The sequence below is a fragment of the Microcebus murinus genome, chromosome 8, assembly GCF_040939455.1.
Source record: "Microcebus murinus isolate Inina chromosome 8, M.murinus_Inina_mat1.0, whole genome shotgun sequence".
Lineage (NCBI taxonomy): Eukaryota > Metazoa > Chordata > Mammalia > Primates > Cheirogaleidae > Microcebus > Microcebus murinus.
This window is the reverse complement of record NC_134111.1, coordinates 93757567-93773599: the sequence shown is the minus strand read 5'-3', so window position 1 is coordinate 93773599 and position 16033 is coordinate 93757567. Positions and strand designations below refer to the sequence as shown.

The window sequence follows — 16033 nt, the reverse complement described above, 5'->3', positions numbered from 1 at the left end:
AAATTTGAATCATGTATGTCATTTTCAATTTTCTAGTAACTGCACAAAACAGGCAAAGTTAATTTAATAATATATTTTCATTTGACCCAATCTATGAGAAGTATTCTTGTTTTAACATGTAATTAACATAAAAGGCTTTTGAACAAGATGTTTGCATTTTTTTTCATGCTAAGTATTCAAAATCTGATGTATATTTTACTTACAGCACATCCCAATTTGGAAGAGCCATATTCCAAGTGCTCAAGAGCTGTGTGGGTGGCCTCATGGCTACTTTATTCAATAGTGCAGGTTTCTACTTTACCTGCATAGTCTCATTAAATCCTCTTCGCAGTGGAGGGTAGTTACTATTACTTTCCACCTTTTACAGTTGCAGAAAGTGATCACAACCTGCTGGCCTGAGGCTCCCCATGCGGTAAGTGGTAGGAGCAGGACTCAAACCCAGTGTGACTGAAGTCTTGTTCTGTAAACACTGCGCCGTGTGCCTCCCAAGTTGTTTAGAGACATGGACTCTTATGTTTTCCAAAAAAAAAAAATATATATATATATATAACAAAAACCTTGAAAAACTTGAGAAAGCCATTGCAGATCCTTCCTTTTCTTTCCTCTCTTCTGGCTGTTGCTGGGAATACTTGGCCTTCCTTGGCTTCCAGCTGTGCCACTCCCAGCCCTGCCTCTGCCGTCACTGGGCATGCGCCTCCATGCGTGTGCCTTCTGAGTCGTCTTCTCTTACAAGGACACCAGTCGTACTGGATTTAAGGCTCACTAGTCCAATGCAACCCCATCTTAAGTAATTAAATGTGCAAAGACACTATTTTCAAGTAAGGTGACAGTCCGGGGGTCCTGGTGGATGTGGATTGTTGGGGACACCGTTGAACCCGGTGCAAGTGTCTACTTGTATCACACGCTCTGCTGGACACTAGGGATGTACTGTGAGTGAGATGTCACAGTCCCCGTGCGCCAGGAGCAGTCAGTCGTGTGTGGAGACAGAAGACGGACATTGATCAATGACCTCGCAGCTGCTTCCCTGGGTAACAGGTGTCTGAGTAGAACTGAGGAGGAGGAGTGGTTCAGGCTTGCCCCTTAGGAAGCAAACTTCTTGATAGCTGGGACTAAATCTTATTCGTTGCTGAATCCCTCTTGCCTGGTACACGGTTGATGTGCGGAGACAGGGCGCAAATGAAAAATGCTAATCTCCTCATTATAGAAATGAAGTTAAAAGAACCTGGCAAGAAGGTCAAAGTCTTATTTTGAAATTATTCATGTTGGCTGAAGACAAAGACCTTTTATTTCTAACTGGAGAAAACTTCAAGCCTTGAGCCGACTTTGGTACATAAATAAGTCTTGTCCACTTCATCTCCATTTCGGCACCTCTTTCTTGTCCCGTTTCTGAATTGGTCTTGCATTCAATTAGTTTTTTCGTGTTCATCAATAATACAATTATATGGCTCATTATATTAGAAAATAATAAAATCAAATTGGAATAATAACTTGTTTTCTCTTTTATGAGTTTCTCATGTATTCTTGGATATTTATAATTTCAGCATATCTCGGTACATTAGTTTGGATATTTAAACTTGACCGTTGGACCAATTAGTTGCTATAAGATGGTGAGGGTGATTCAGTGATTGAAAATATTAATTATCTAGGAGGCAAGAGGAACAAAGTTAAGCCAGAATTGTCATGGTAGAGAAGTAGTTATTGATGTTATCAGAGAAAGAAGGATATTTTGTCACTTTGGTGGTTGCCCTTGATTTTGTCTCTGTTCAGACATGATTACAGAGTAGTGTTGTTTGGGCTTGATTTTATCACAGTCATGGTGTGACCTCATCTGATGTTGAAATTCTGCAAAATTGTTTACATTTATAGGGAACACTGTGGGTTGCTACCAGCTGTCGGTTTTCAGAGCCTTTGTTTCATTTTCAATACAGCGGCGAAGTCTTGTCCCTGCTACCCTGTTTCCCTCTTACACTGTCAGGGAGTCGTTTTTATTAGGCTCTTGTTTATCCTCCAAGTATTTTTTTTTCTAATACAGTCATGAATATTCTCATTTCTCCCTTCATAAACTAAGGTGGCATATTCCATATACTATTCTTCACCTCACTTGTTTTTCTTTTCAACATATACCAGAGATCTTTCCATATCAGTACACAGAATTCTCTGTTATTCTTTTTTATGAGTGCATTGTACTCCATCGTCTGGATGTATCATAGTTATTACAGAATTTTGGCATCTTCACGGCAAATATCTTGTACCCCTAAATAACACAGCATGGATAGATGCTTATTTGTAAAGCACCGAGCTTACATTTGATGGCATTTGCAATGTAGACAAGAGTCATGACAGATGTGACAAACACTCTGCTGAGCTGGCTTCTATTTTTGGTTCCACCAGCAATTTTCTTGACAAGTCACTTACAGTCTCTGAGCCTCATTTTCTACATCTGTAAAAACAAAGGGTTGACAAATATTTGAGGCCCAGTCAAACTTCATCCTTTTGATCTTATTCTCAAAGCTGAAAACCAATAGTTTGCAGGTAGACGTTTAACAACCCACCCTCCAGAAGCAACAAAGCCCTTATTTGTAGCATTTGCTGATTTCTGTGGTGTAAATTCTTTCAGCAAGGCCAATTTCAGGCTGTTAACATTATAGTAGTCAGTTTGAAAAATTTCCAAAGATGAAACAATTATAGCTCTTGGAACTGGGAAAACTTCCTAAAATGAGGTGCACTAATATACAGACATTGCAACCTCCTCAGATAGAAGGTATAGCCTACAAATTTAGGTTATATCACACTTAGATTGAAAAAAAAAAAAGAAAACTACAGAACATTATTCTCCAAATCTATCTTGAGCATTCCCTGAAGCGTTTATTAATTTGTAACACAGAAGGAGTGCTTGGTACAAACAGTAATTCACTTTAATAAATATATAAATTTACCCAACTTTGATCTACAAAGAAGTTTACTCACTGGGTCAAAGTTTGCTGTGTTAGTACACTATCTAATCCTGAGTCTCAATTATAGCTGTGCATTTTAATTGGCTTTTCAAAAGCTCTGCCATCCAGGCTCCATCCCAGACTGATTAAGTCAGAATTTCAGAAGAGTGGGGCTCAGATGCTGGTTTGTTTGAAAAAAGTTCCAGGTAATTCCAATGTGCAGCCAAGGGTTAAAGACAGATAGTCTTTAGATATTTGCTATGTATGTAGGTCTTCTGATGTTTGCCTTCCTTTCTCTTTTTAAGTGATGTATTCTGTGCAGATACCTACTCATTGATTCACCTAAACTAATTCAAACACAAGAAAAAAATCTTCAACATCCTACAAATATGGCTAAAGCAATAGATCTCTGAAATATAAGCTCAACAGAACTCCAAACCTGATCTCCCATTTTATTCCTCCGATGTAAAATCTACTGCAAGAGTGAAATTAGAGGAAACCCAAAAGTCTAATTCCTCCCTGTGAGATTTAAGTTTGTTTTGTTTTAAAGAAAGGTCATTTTGTTCCTCCTTGTTTTTTGCTGGCCTTGAGAAGCAGCCGACCATCCCGGCGCACAAGAAATTAATTACCCTGGAGGACCAGGTGCAACGAGTTAGTTGGTTGCCATGGGGACTGAAGCTATATGTCTTGGATTTTCCAGGACAGTTTCTTATTTCATGAAATCTTAGTCTTCTCATAAGGATCATTCATAAAAATATAAATATAAGTGTGATTGGATTACTTTTATGTATGTATTGATACATAAACAGGAAAAAAGACTTTGGCAAATAATGAATGCTCAGATTTGTTAAGAAAACTTAAGGATAGATACAACATGCACAAATTAGTTAAAAAAAAAATCCTGAGACATTTAAAAATCTTGCTAGAAAAACTAGAGAAACCAACTTTCCTGGAGTCTTCTGGCACTGGGAGAATACGCTGCTGAGACTGATAATGTGTGTTAAAGTTGAGGCCCAGCATAAGAGATACATCAGCTCTCATGCAAGGAAGTTTCATTATAAATTCTGCTCAGATTATTTTTTCTTTCTTAAAAAATATTTTATTTTATTTTTTTAACTGACAATAATTGTACATGTTCATGGAGCACACAGGGATGCCGCAATGTACGTAATGTATGGTGATCAGATCAGGATACTCATCATCTCAAACATTGATTTTTCAAGTCTTCCAAAGAGAACCCAGTGCAGGGTTGCATCTCTAAAACTTAATTCAAGGTATTATTAATTTAGCCAAAATGACAGTGTTTTTTTTTTTTTTTTCTTAAAAGAGATATATGTTTAAATTCATTATTCAAATAGCTTCTGAGTGATGCCATACAATTGAAGTTTAGTTAACGGTGCCAAGGTTGGTTCCTCAGTTTTGACAAATGTACTGTAGTTCTTAACGTAGGGTGTTAACATAAAGGGGACAGTGTGTGAGGAGTATGCAGAACTCAGTACTGCCTTTGCAGATTTTTTGTAAACCTAAAATTCCTCCAAAATAAAGCATTGATTAACAAGTAATTTGTGGTCATTACTTGTAAGTTAATTATTAGATAATTGATTATAGTGGATACTGATAATTGTTAATATTGATTGTGTTAGGTTGGCAATGGAAATAATTTGGTAAAATTTTGGGACTCTGTCTTTACTTTGGGATTTTTATCCCAAGTAATAAGCATATTCTAAAGAATAATCCAAACCTGCAGTTTTTGAACTGTTTTTAGCCTCTATTTACATCATCATAACTTTAGAAATGTCATAACTTTCATTTTGAACAAACCACTGTGGAGATTTAAATGACAACAGTAGCTATCTTTGAAGTGCTGAATTTCTTACCTTCAAATGTCTGATACCCTAATATTGTATATCATTTACTAGAGGTCAGATATTTTCACATTTTTTAAATTAAATCTATTTCATTTGATAATTTCAATAAACTCTTATTTGCCCTCATTTGAAAAAATCTCCTTTTGTTTTTCTTCAACTTCTCAGGGCAAAAAGCACTTCAAAATAAATCTGTGCTTCCTAGGGTTGAAATACCTCATCTCTTAGCACTTACAACCTCTAAAGTTGTAGAGAAACCTATGAAGTGCCAATGCTTTATATTCCTTTGGACATGTGTTAATTAAAGTTTACTAATAATTCATATTTAATATCAAATGATATTTATTGTGTCTAGAAAAGCCTTTAGTACATAAGTGCTTAATACATATATCTATTAGTTAAAAAATGAATTAAATAGTTAAATTTAATAGTTAATAGTTAAATTTAAATTTTTATATTTAGCTTTTTAAAAAAAAAATTTACTGGAAGATATAGACCTGGCCTATTTATAGGAAAGTTGATTCCTAGGTGTCTATTTATCAAAATCGGATTACAGGGCAATCCAACTGAGTACATGACATACCACTATTATACAATGTCCAAATCATAGAACCAGTTTGGCTTATGTCTAGCTCAGAGTTTGGAACTGTATGAGTTTTGTGCCTTTTTGGTTCTCTTCCTTTTGACCTGGGCTTCAGGAGTAACTCCACAAAGATTGAGTTAAATACAGCTTTCAGTTTGCAATACATAAGAGAGCTGAAAGGTTAGGATTCTTAATATATAAAGTAATTTGAAAATCAATAAAAAGGGTACTTCTGGTCAAAATAGATTGACAGGGACTAGATTTACTCCCTCGCTTGAAACAACCAAAATATCAGAAAAAAAAAAAATAAATGAAACAAAATTTTTAAGACTGTGGACATCAGGCAACAAAGGACAGCGATCCTTGAGAAACAGAAAACAAGTGAAGTGAGACCTACGGTGACCCCAGCTTACAGCCTGGATGGAGATTTCAGGAATCAGCCCAGGGAGAGGAAACCGAAGTGGACCCCAGAATCTACCTGAGCCCACCTGAGTTGAGGAGTTGGAGATAAGAGCCTGGGGAGTTTATGGGGCAGAGTACCAGAAAAGAGAGGGCAGCCCATAGAGGGAACTTTAAAAATCTGCAAAGGGTTTTCCTTGAGTCCTGAGCTGAACACTGAACAGGGCATATATGTGAGGAAATTACCTGAGCCCAGGAAAAGAGCCACTTGACAGAATATAGGTGAAACACTGCCTATTCTCATATACCTGGGAATGGTTCATGGTCCAACAAGCCACAGTGGAAATCCTCAGAATTCATGGAGGCTTGGAGTGCTCAGAAGGCTTTTACTTCGGTGAAATTACCAGGGTAACAATAGCCCTCAGTAGTTGGGAAAAGTTAGCCCTAGACTAAACACTGACTAGAACTTCATAACAAAGCTTAAAAGCAAGGTCTGAAAGGATTAAACCATTTTCAAGTAACTTTCAAGTAAGTAACTGTGCTTCAGGCCACAACTCAAGAATAATTATAAGAATACAAAAATATCCAGCACCCAACAAGTTAAAAACCACACCTTGCATTCAATTAAGGCATGCTAAAAAGTAGGAAATTATGACCCTTGATGATAAAAAAAATCAACTGATGCCAATCTAGAAATGACACACAGGATATTAATAGAATATAGTAGACGAGGATATTGAAAGTTATTATGGCTGTATTCTGTGTGTTCAAAAACCTAGAGAAAAGGTGGAACCTGAAAGATATAAAGATATAAGATACAGAAAAACACAAATAATGGCTGCAATTTTTCCAGATTTGATAAAAAACCATAAATACATATATTTGAGAAGCTCAACAACCCCCAGAACAATAACATGAAGAAAAATACAAGGTACATCACAATCATATTGCAGAGCACCAGTAATAAAGGTAAATCTTAAAATCAGCCGGAGGAAAGAGGGTATTAATACATAACACAAAGAACAACATAGTTAAGCATGGTGATAGATTTCTTGCCAGAAACAGTCCAAACCAGAAGACAGTGCACTGTGTTAATGTGCTGAAAGGAAGAGGAGGAGGAGGAGGAGGAGAGAAGGAGGAAGAGGAAGAGAAAGAAGGAGAAGAAGGAGAAGCAGAAGGAGAAATCTATCAAACTAGAATCCTATATCTGTTGAAATTATCTTTCACAAACCAAGGCAAAACAAAGTCATTTTGAGTCACACAAAAACTGAAAGAAGTCATCAGCAGCAAACCAACACTGTAAGAAATATTGAAGCAAATCCTTCAGGCAAAAGAAAAATGATACCAGATGGAAATCTGGATCTAAATCAAAGAATCTAAACAACACTAGAAATGCTAACAAAAGAACACCAGAACATATATTTACGTGTATGAATATGGAAGTCTTTTTTTTATTAATGAAGACTTTTTAAAAGTTTATTGTCTAGGGCAAAAATAACAATGTATGTGGGGTTTATAACTCACATGGAGGAAAAATGTATGGCAAAAATAGCACAACTAGCCAAGAGGGGAGACATTTTCTAAGGTTCTTATACTATATGTGAAATAGTATAATATTACTTGAAAGTAGACTGTGACAAGTAAAAGATATATGCTATAAACCTTAAAACAGCTACGATGATAACACAAGTGTTTCAGCTAAGAAGCCAACAAAGGAAATACTCAATAAATGCCATAGATGGGAAAAAAAGGGGAATAAAAGAACAAAGAACAAAAGTAATAAATAAATAAATAAATAAATCACAAAAAAGAGAGCAGAGGGGAGAAGACAAAGGAGAAGAAAGAGGAGGAGGAGGAGGAGGGGGAAGGTGGGGAGAGGTGGAAGGAACCATGGATTAAAAGCAGCCTTAGAGAGACAGCAGCCAAACACAATAGACAACCCTATTCAGATCCTAACTGAAAGAAGCCAATTGTAGAAAAAAAAAAAAAAAAGAAAATGATGAGAAAATAAAAGAAATTCAATCCCTGATATTGCATGTGTTGTATGACATTTGGAGATTTCTTATCAAATTGTGATCAGGATAATGTGGATTTTTTTAATAATCTGTCCTTAAATTTTACAGATAGATCCTGAAATATTTTAAGGATGAAATGCTATGAGGTCCAGAATTCATTTGGAAACCATCAAGACAGATGCTGAGCTGTTCCTTGCTGGAGCTTGGTGAGGAAGTCAAGGCAATGGTAGATTTAAACTTCAACTATATCAATAACAATGTTAAACATAGATGGTCTAACATCCCAATGAAGAGGTAGAGATTGTCAGGTCATATTAAAAAGTTAAGACCCAACTATATGCTGTCTATAAGAAACATGCTTTAAACATAAAGACACAAGTAGTTTAAAAAAAAAAAAAAGTAAAAGATGGAAAAAGGTATGTGATATTATATATAATTAATCTAAATAACCTAAATACAGTAGCAGATTATTTAAACAAATTATAGAATATTCTGAAGTTGTTAATAATATTGATAGAGATGTATATGTGTAGAGTTTGGAAATAATTATGATCAGTTAAGTGAACAGGATGATATGGGAAATAATTTAGGAATGTTTCTCTCAAAATACTAGTAGTGACTATCTGCAGATAATATGATTTTAGGTGATTTTATCAACTTAGCATTATTTTTTACTTATTATCAATAAAAATTTTGAAAATTAGCTGTTGGACAGACAACTGGGTTATGTGTCTTTCCCTGGACTGTATCCCAAATTCCAAATATAGAAAGTGGATTATAATTTTAGTGGTTCCCATTGCCCTTTGGAAACTTCTTAATTTTTTGAAAAATAAGCTTTGGGATGATCAAAATATTGCTTTCCATTCTATCTGGCAACTGCTTAGCCCCACACTTGGACTTTGATTATATCCCCTAATTCAATATAGACCAATCTATTTGTGGTACAAGACTTTTAAAAAAAATTTTTCCAATCTATCTTTGACTGATTATTTTAGTATATTTGTGGTTGCACAAGACACTCCTACTTCAAGCACATGTTTAGATATCATAGCAATATCGAATTTGGATAAAAGTTTCTTGACACCTAGTCTTAGCTTTTGTACTAAGACATAATAAAAGGTTTACAGACCACAACTTAAGCAGCGATGGTATAAATAACCAGCATGGCACAGTGGTTTATTCCCCTAGTACTAATAATTGGTCCCAAATAATTTACTAATCACTGACCACTAAATTCAATGCAAACTGAATTGACAGGGATTAGTAAGTGGCAGTAAGCTATAAATAAGCCATAAAAGAGAAACTTGAATAGGGACAGCCTTGAATCCATAGGAATTATTACTATATTATTAAACCTCGGATGCATGGAAATGCCACATTTTAATGCATTATCTCTTCACACAATGACTCCATGTTTCTGTAAGTTTCACTTTTGGCATATGTATTTTTTATGTTAATATGAGTAACATAGCCAATTTGATTCACTTAAAATATATGCTGCCGAGAACGTGTGCATTCTTGGGTTAAATTTTTATTTCCTTCTGGAAGTCATTTTTGTTTTGAAGCAATATAATATATTCACTCCATTTTAAGAAGAAAGTCAGTGGGAAAAAGTTTGCTATATAAAACCTTGCTTCACAGTTAACTTCCATATCTGTTTCACATATTGAAGTTTGTTTTTTTTTTTTTTTTGGTATTCTTCTTCCAAGCTCTTACTATAGACTTGCAAAATGTTGAGAGTAGATATGAAGGAATACACATTCTCTCTGCTGAAGCAATTTAATATTTCTATTTCCAATTATTTTCATAGGATTTTCATAAAATAGTTGAATAAGAAATATTGTTACCAATTTTGTTGTCCAATCTCACTAAGTAATATCAACATAGCTGGTTTAAATCTTATTTTTCCAGGACGCATAACTAATTCTCATTGCTGTTTCTATTGGCAGATGTTTCCCTTCTTAATCTGACTCTTTTTATCTTCAAAGAATGAACCATTTTTCAGTCTACTAAGAACACTATGAGACAGAAAAGTATTTTTTAAAAAGTTACCTTTCCTTATAGTCAAAACTATAGTCTCCCAGGCTGCCAAAATGGTTTGCTTTTTTCCCAAATCAATTTTATTAAAAAGGTGGGCTTGTAGTTTTTCCTAAAAGTTTGGATAGCTAATTTAGGATTTGTAAATCAATCAAATACTAAGTGCTAGGAATATTCACATACAGCTAAAGGGATACCATAGGCTTATAGCTGAAAGTGAGGTCAAAGGAAAAACACTGAAGCTGACTAATTGGAAACAAGTTATTTCTGAACTTTTGCAAAGCTCTACCTTCCCCAGCTTAATTAAGGAAAAAGATTTCTATAAAATCAAGGTCAAGAGATATCATTTCAAATTCTGAGGTTCAGAATGATGGTGGTAGCACGCTTTGCTATGGTGGATTATTTGAAAGATTTAAGTTGCCTGATTAAGACCAAGGATGTAAATGTGTCTCTACAATACCCTGCCGATGATTTAGGCCACCAACCCTTTTGCAGTTTCCTGGTACCTAACCCAATGCCTAAGCCTTTTGCAATTTTTTATTGAAAATTCCATATTTTCCTTTTATTACAAAAATGGTTATAAATTCTGTGCTAAAATAGTTTTCTTCCTCAGTGTTTTCTTTCCTGCATTCTGGTCTAACCAATCCTAGTCTAAAACACTCTTCTAAGTGTTCCTTTTGCATGCGTTCAGTTTATTAGTATTTTTCTCTAGCCAAATTCCTTCCATTGGCTAACCATAAAGTTGGTGACTGAAGCTTTTTTTTTTAATAAATAATTTATGGTGGTATTTGACTATAGTTTGGGTGTGGAGTGCAACCATACAATTTGGACTTTTCACTAACATTGTATTCCATGTATGTTTACTCCAGCATGTATCCTGATGTTTGAAAAATAGATATTATCAGGGATTGGGAGGAGGAGGAGCTGGAGAAAGAGCACAAAATGGAAAAAGTGGTGGAGCCTCTCTTCCTGATTGTGTCCAGTGAGTTATGGGATCAAGAAAAAGTTATCACATTTCCTGTTCCCATTGGCCTTCAAATCACTTTTAGCAATTGAGTACTGAAGATGTAATATTTAATTAGCTCTCCCTTCTTCACACCCAGAAACACTATTTAATTCAGGCCCTAATCATTTTTCATCTGAATTCCTGCAATAGGCTGTGAATTGCTCTCCTTGCTCTATCATCTTGTCCTGCAATACATCTCCTACCAGCTACCAGAAGGATTTTACTTGTAGCAAATATGATCATGTCCATCTCCTTGTTCAAAAATTCTTCCCACCATTGTCCCCAGGATAAAGACCAACCTATTTTACATGCTGTGGGAGGCCAAAATGAGGAAGAAGGTACAGCCACTTATGAAAAATCCTCAGCCTGGAAGCAATTCATTACATCTGATCACATGCCATTGGCTGGAACTTAATCACATGGTCACATTTATTTGCAAAGGAGGCTGGGAAATGTATTTCGTTGATGTGCCCAGGCAAAGAAGGTGAGAGTGTATTTGAGAGGCTAGCTAGCCTTCTTTGACACAGTATATTTAAAAAAAAAAACAAAAAACCCCTTAGCAATCACAATAAATATTCATTACATGCAGAATTTTTCTCACTAGCAGAAAGAAGAGAATTGACATTTATTGAATGTCTACCACGTGCTTAGCATAGTTTTTCTAGGAGAGAGATTTAGTCTTACTCATCTTTCTATCTTGTGAACTTAGCAGATTGTCTAGCATACAGTAAACATTCCAAAAAAATCTTTGCTGAACTGAACTTTATAAAAATGTGGTGTTTTAAAAATATGAATTATAACAGTATGTTTTTATAAGCTTGTTCATTTTTTCTTTTTTCCCCAATAGCTATATTGTTATTTTTTTCTTTTCTTTTTTCTGGTGGATCGTGAATGCTTCTCTGCTCTGTTGCTAATTAAAACAAGCAGCTCACTTGAAGGCGAGGGTTGATTCTTCAACAGCTGCCTCAGACTGACTTCTGGTTGTTTCTGTCCTTACCAGAAAGATGATTCAGATGAGGTTCATGATTTTTATACATTTGATTGCTGATGACTAAGGATGGCTTTTCTGGGTTCCTTCTTAAGGAGAAAATTTAGAACAAAGGTGGGAATTGACACTCAAGTCATCACCCCTGGGCAAAGGAGTTCCGTTCAAATTCCAAAGGAGACTGTGCCCACTCACTCATCTTTATTGTAAAAATACATCAGAGGCATCTCGAGTTGAAATGTGGCTCAAAGGCCCTGGTTGATGCTGATGCCTTTTCTGTAGGAAGTGGGAGTGGGGAGAAGGGAAGGGAAAGAATAGTCTCATATCCTGGGAGGTTTAGTGAAACAACTTGTATCCCTGGGAAACAAAGGTTTAAAGAAGAGAGAATGATGATCTGAGAAGAAAAGAGCCTTCTGTGAGCCAGGTCAACCCTTTCAATCAATGAAGAGATGCCTGCTGACTCCAAATCCACCTCACATCCAGAAGGCAGGTAAGATCCTTCTGATTTTCACAGTAACTGGCACTTGGCAGCTATGGGGCTAGAACCAGTTAATTTCCAAGGACTCACTCATTTTTTTCCTTTCCCACCTTCTCTGTATCTGAGAAACGTCAATGCCATTTGTAATCTTGCCCTGTGTTGTCTAGGTTTGGTCAGGAGAGGGCAGACTCCCAGGTTTACCAGGTTGAAGCAGGCCGACCATCCAAGCTCTGGATGACTTGGTTTGTTCTCCCACCCTCATGATATTGGGGTTATGAGTGGCACCTTCATGGGCGGCCAAGGGGTCTTGAATCCAGCGAGTGGGCGGGACCACAGGGATTTCCTTTGAACAAAGCCAGGATTCTCAAACCTGAGATGCATATATTGATAACTAGCCACTCTGGCCAGAGGTGCTGGTCTCTATCTCCTGTTCTTTTGTTGGAAGCTGCCAAATTTCATGAGACTGGAAAGATTCTCATGCTAGGAGACTTGTCTTTCTCAACTAGACTTTATCTATGGCAAATGTCATTTCCATAATAAGTTCTGGAACTGTCTCTAACTTCAAAATCAAATGCCTATTTCCTTATCCTTTTCTAAGAATGACTTAGCATTGTCTCAAGTGATTCATCAACAAGATGCCAACATTTCTCTCTCGTGTTCTCTTATCTTTGAGGCAAGACTCTTATAGAAGAGCAAATCTGTGTGAAGCTGGATTTAACTTTTTCTCTGCCTACACCCTACCCTGGGGAGCTTGGGAGCAGAGGTTGAGGGGGTGTTGCTTCCTCTGGTTGCGAATCATTGAGAGAAGCTGAGACAGGGAAGTGGGAAGTACTGAACTCTGAACTCTATTCAGGGAACTGAGTGACAATTTTGGAGGTGTTAACTTTTGCAACAATTCTGAACAGTTTGCTCTTAAGCACTCAGTAAGAACTAGGGCGTCAAGTTATTTCATGTTTCCCTTCACAATTTTCTTAGCTGCTTTATAAATGTTCCTCACGACTCCACAACCACTTAGCTCTGTCTCTGAGCTATGTAGTAAACGTTCAGCAGGCAGACGGGTTGCATGTAACTCCAACTGTAGGATCTGGCCGAGGAATGGAAGTGTTCCTGTCATCACTGTCTTGGACATTCCCCGAGTGGCCCTAACTACCTTGTAAAGTTGAGTAAACTGTCTAGATTTGAAGTGATCAGTGTTAAGATTGGTCAAGAAATAGTTGGGATGATATCATGTCCAGGAAATCTCTTGCAAAAGAAAGTACTTTTAGAGGAAACACAAAAAGGGAATTTTCAAATACCATTGGACTAGGACCACTATGGAATTTTTTTTTAGCTAACAGGAAATGCATGTGAAAGTTGTTTACCCTGACCGTCTGGTAGGGCACGTGGGATGAATGAATGAGTCCTGCTGTTCTTCAGAACTATAAATACCTCCTCCTGGATGCTGGCACCGGGCAGCAGCGCCCAGGGCACATATCTGGTACGGGCAGTTGTCACTTCTCTCTCCTAAACCTGACCTGGACCAAAGTTCTTCCTCAAATTTGCAGACTTTGGAGTCGTTGCATCCTTTGTGTTTGTCGCTCCTGCTGGCTTGCGCCCCTGAGGACTGGTCTTTCTGTCTGCAGTTTAACAAAGATCATTCCAGAGCAAGACCATGAAGAAAGGGTGAGGCATTCATGTGGCATTAGATAGGCCTCCTTTCTCCACCTTCGAGAGGGAACAAAACAAAACAAAGGGGGGGAAAACCAAACTTAATAATTTTTCTAAATTTTCAAATTACAAAGATGTGTGAACAGTTACCCAAGATGATAGTGGTTAGTTACAGTGGGACAACCACAGCCAGAAAAAAAAATGGACAACAGAAGATTGGGCATCAATTCTTGACTTTTGCTCTCACAGTTGTGAGAATGTGGACAAGCCACTTGTCCTCTCTGAGCCACTGTTTCCTCACCTGTAAAATCAGGGCCTGTTGATGCCTGTCCCACAATGTTATGGTGGAGATTAAATGACGTACTGTGCCTGTCACAGTGCCTGACATCTGGAATGTTGTGTCCAATCTCCATAGTTCTCTGTGTCACTTCATTCTAGGTTCTAAAATGTACTCTGCATGGCTATTTTAAAACTATATTTCCTTTTCTCCTGTCCCCAATATTCATCTTGAGTTGTAGATAAAGAGGAATAAATATCTGAGTAATGTAACAACATATACTTTAGAAATGAAGAGAAAAGCTTCTTTCATATATTCCCTTTTAACTGTGTGATGTGATTCTAGGAAAAAAACCCTACATTTTAGGGGCTATAAATCTGGCTCATAATTACCAAAGTTTCTCGAACTAACTTCAAAACCATGACTTATTTTTCCTCTGTACATCTAAGCATCACTGGCTTACATAATTTTTCTCCTCCACATTTTTGACAGTCTTTTCTTTCTCTGTATGATTGAACTCTTTGCTTAAGCAGATGTCAAATTGTCACAACTGCAATACATTTCTCACAAATCTCTATCTCACTTTTCTCAAGGATTTGGCCCCATCAAACAAAGCAATCTCATCATCAGTCAGCCAACCAGACTTCAGGCAAGTCATTACTGGGGGAGATCAGCACTCCTCCCACCCCCAACGGTATGTATGAGCAGCTGAAACTCATGTCCAAAGACGGCTAAAATCTTCCCACAATACTTTATCCTGGGTTCCGGTTAGATTACCTGGCCTCCAGAAGCAAGCAGTGGGGAAAAAGGCAATATGAACATAGAGTTTTGCTTACTGAAAACAGATGACTCAGAATGCCTACCTGTGGTAAATTGATTGAGAAAATAACCCAATCCTCTAACCCTCTCTGAATCTGTGCCCTTTCCAATGTGACTTTGCTACTTCTCCCATCACCACAAGTAGTCTATTTTCCTGCTCCTTCTATCTGGTTTGCCCAGATATTGGCTAATAGAATGTGGCCTCACCTCTGAACCAAGCCTTATGAGGCGTTCCATGCCTCTACTCTCTTCCCTGCACCATGAGAGCAAGCCCAGCCTAGCTTGCTGGAGCATGAGAGAGCATGTGCAGCAAAGCCAGTCATCCCAGCCAAGACCATCCCATGTGAATCAAAAGCCAGTCAATGGCCAGACATAGGAGTGACCCCCCAGCCAGGACAAGAACTGCTTAGCCAAGGCCAGCCAAGATCAGTAGAACTATCCAGCCAACTCATCAGGTCACTAGTGAAATGTTTATTATTTTATACCACTGAGGTTTTGTGGTTGTTTGTTATGCAGCATAACTGTAGCAATAGATAACCAATACATTAACTACCAAAGAAATGGTGAGAGCTTCTGGAATAGCCAGGGAGGTTTGTAGAGGGGCTTCCTTGGGATGGGAAAGGAGAAACTCTGCCTTTGTCTGCGCTAGAATCTAGACCTTCATTTACTCATAGGATGCCTGTACCAGATCCTGTGTCTAAAGCTTAATGACAGTATGAGTCAGACTTTTTGTCTGAAGGGTCCACTGCCTGCTATCCATGGGCAGTTAAGCCTCTGAGGTCACGATTCTCAAACTGGGGCACAAATAACCAGGTATCTAAGACTAGGATGCCAGGGGTAAGGCAAAGTTACAAGGCAAACATGATATGGCTTACTGGAACATGAACTTTCTTGTGGACTTGGAGGACAAAAGTACCATAGCTTTTCTATCACACACAAAAAAATTTTAAGTATGTTATAGAACAGAGTATAAAGTTCAAATGTATATT

The 16033-nt window shown here is 37.3% G+C and overlaps 1 long non-coding RNA gene across 1 annotated transcript; it reads right to left on the bottom strand.

Moving 5' to 3' along the window:
• Positions 1-612: 612 nt before the first annotated feature.
• LOC105862889 (uncharacterized) lies at positions 613-14316 on the bottom strand. The gene is made up of 3 exons (XR_001150270.3): positions 14250-14316; positions 13730-14005; positions 613-2440 (listed from the first exon to the last, which is right to left on the bottom strand). It is a non-coding gene; the product is annotated as an uncharacterized LOC105862889 (long non-coding RNA).
• Positions 14317-16033: the final 1717 nt, after the last annotated feature.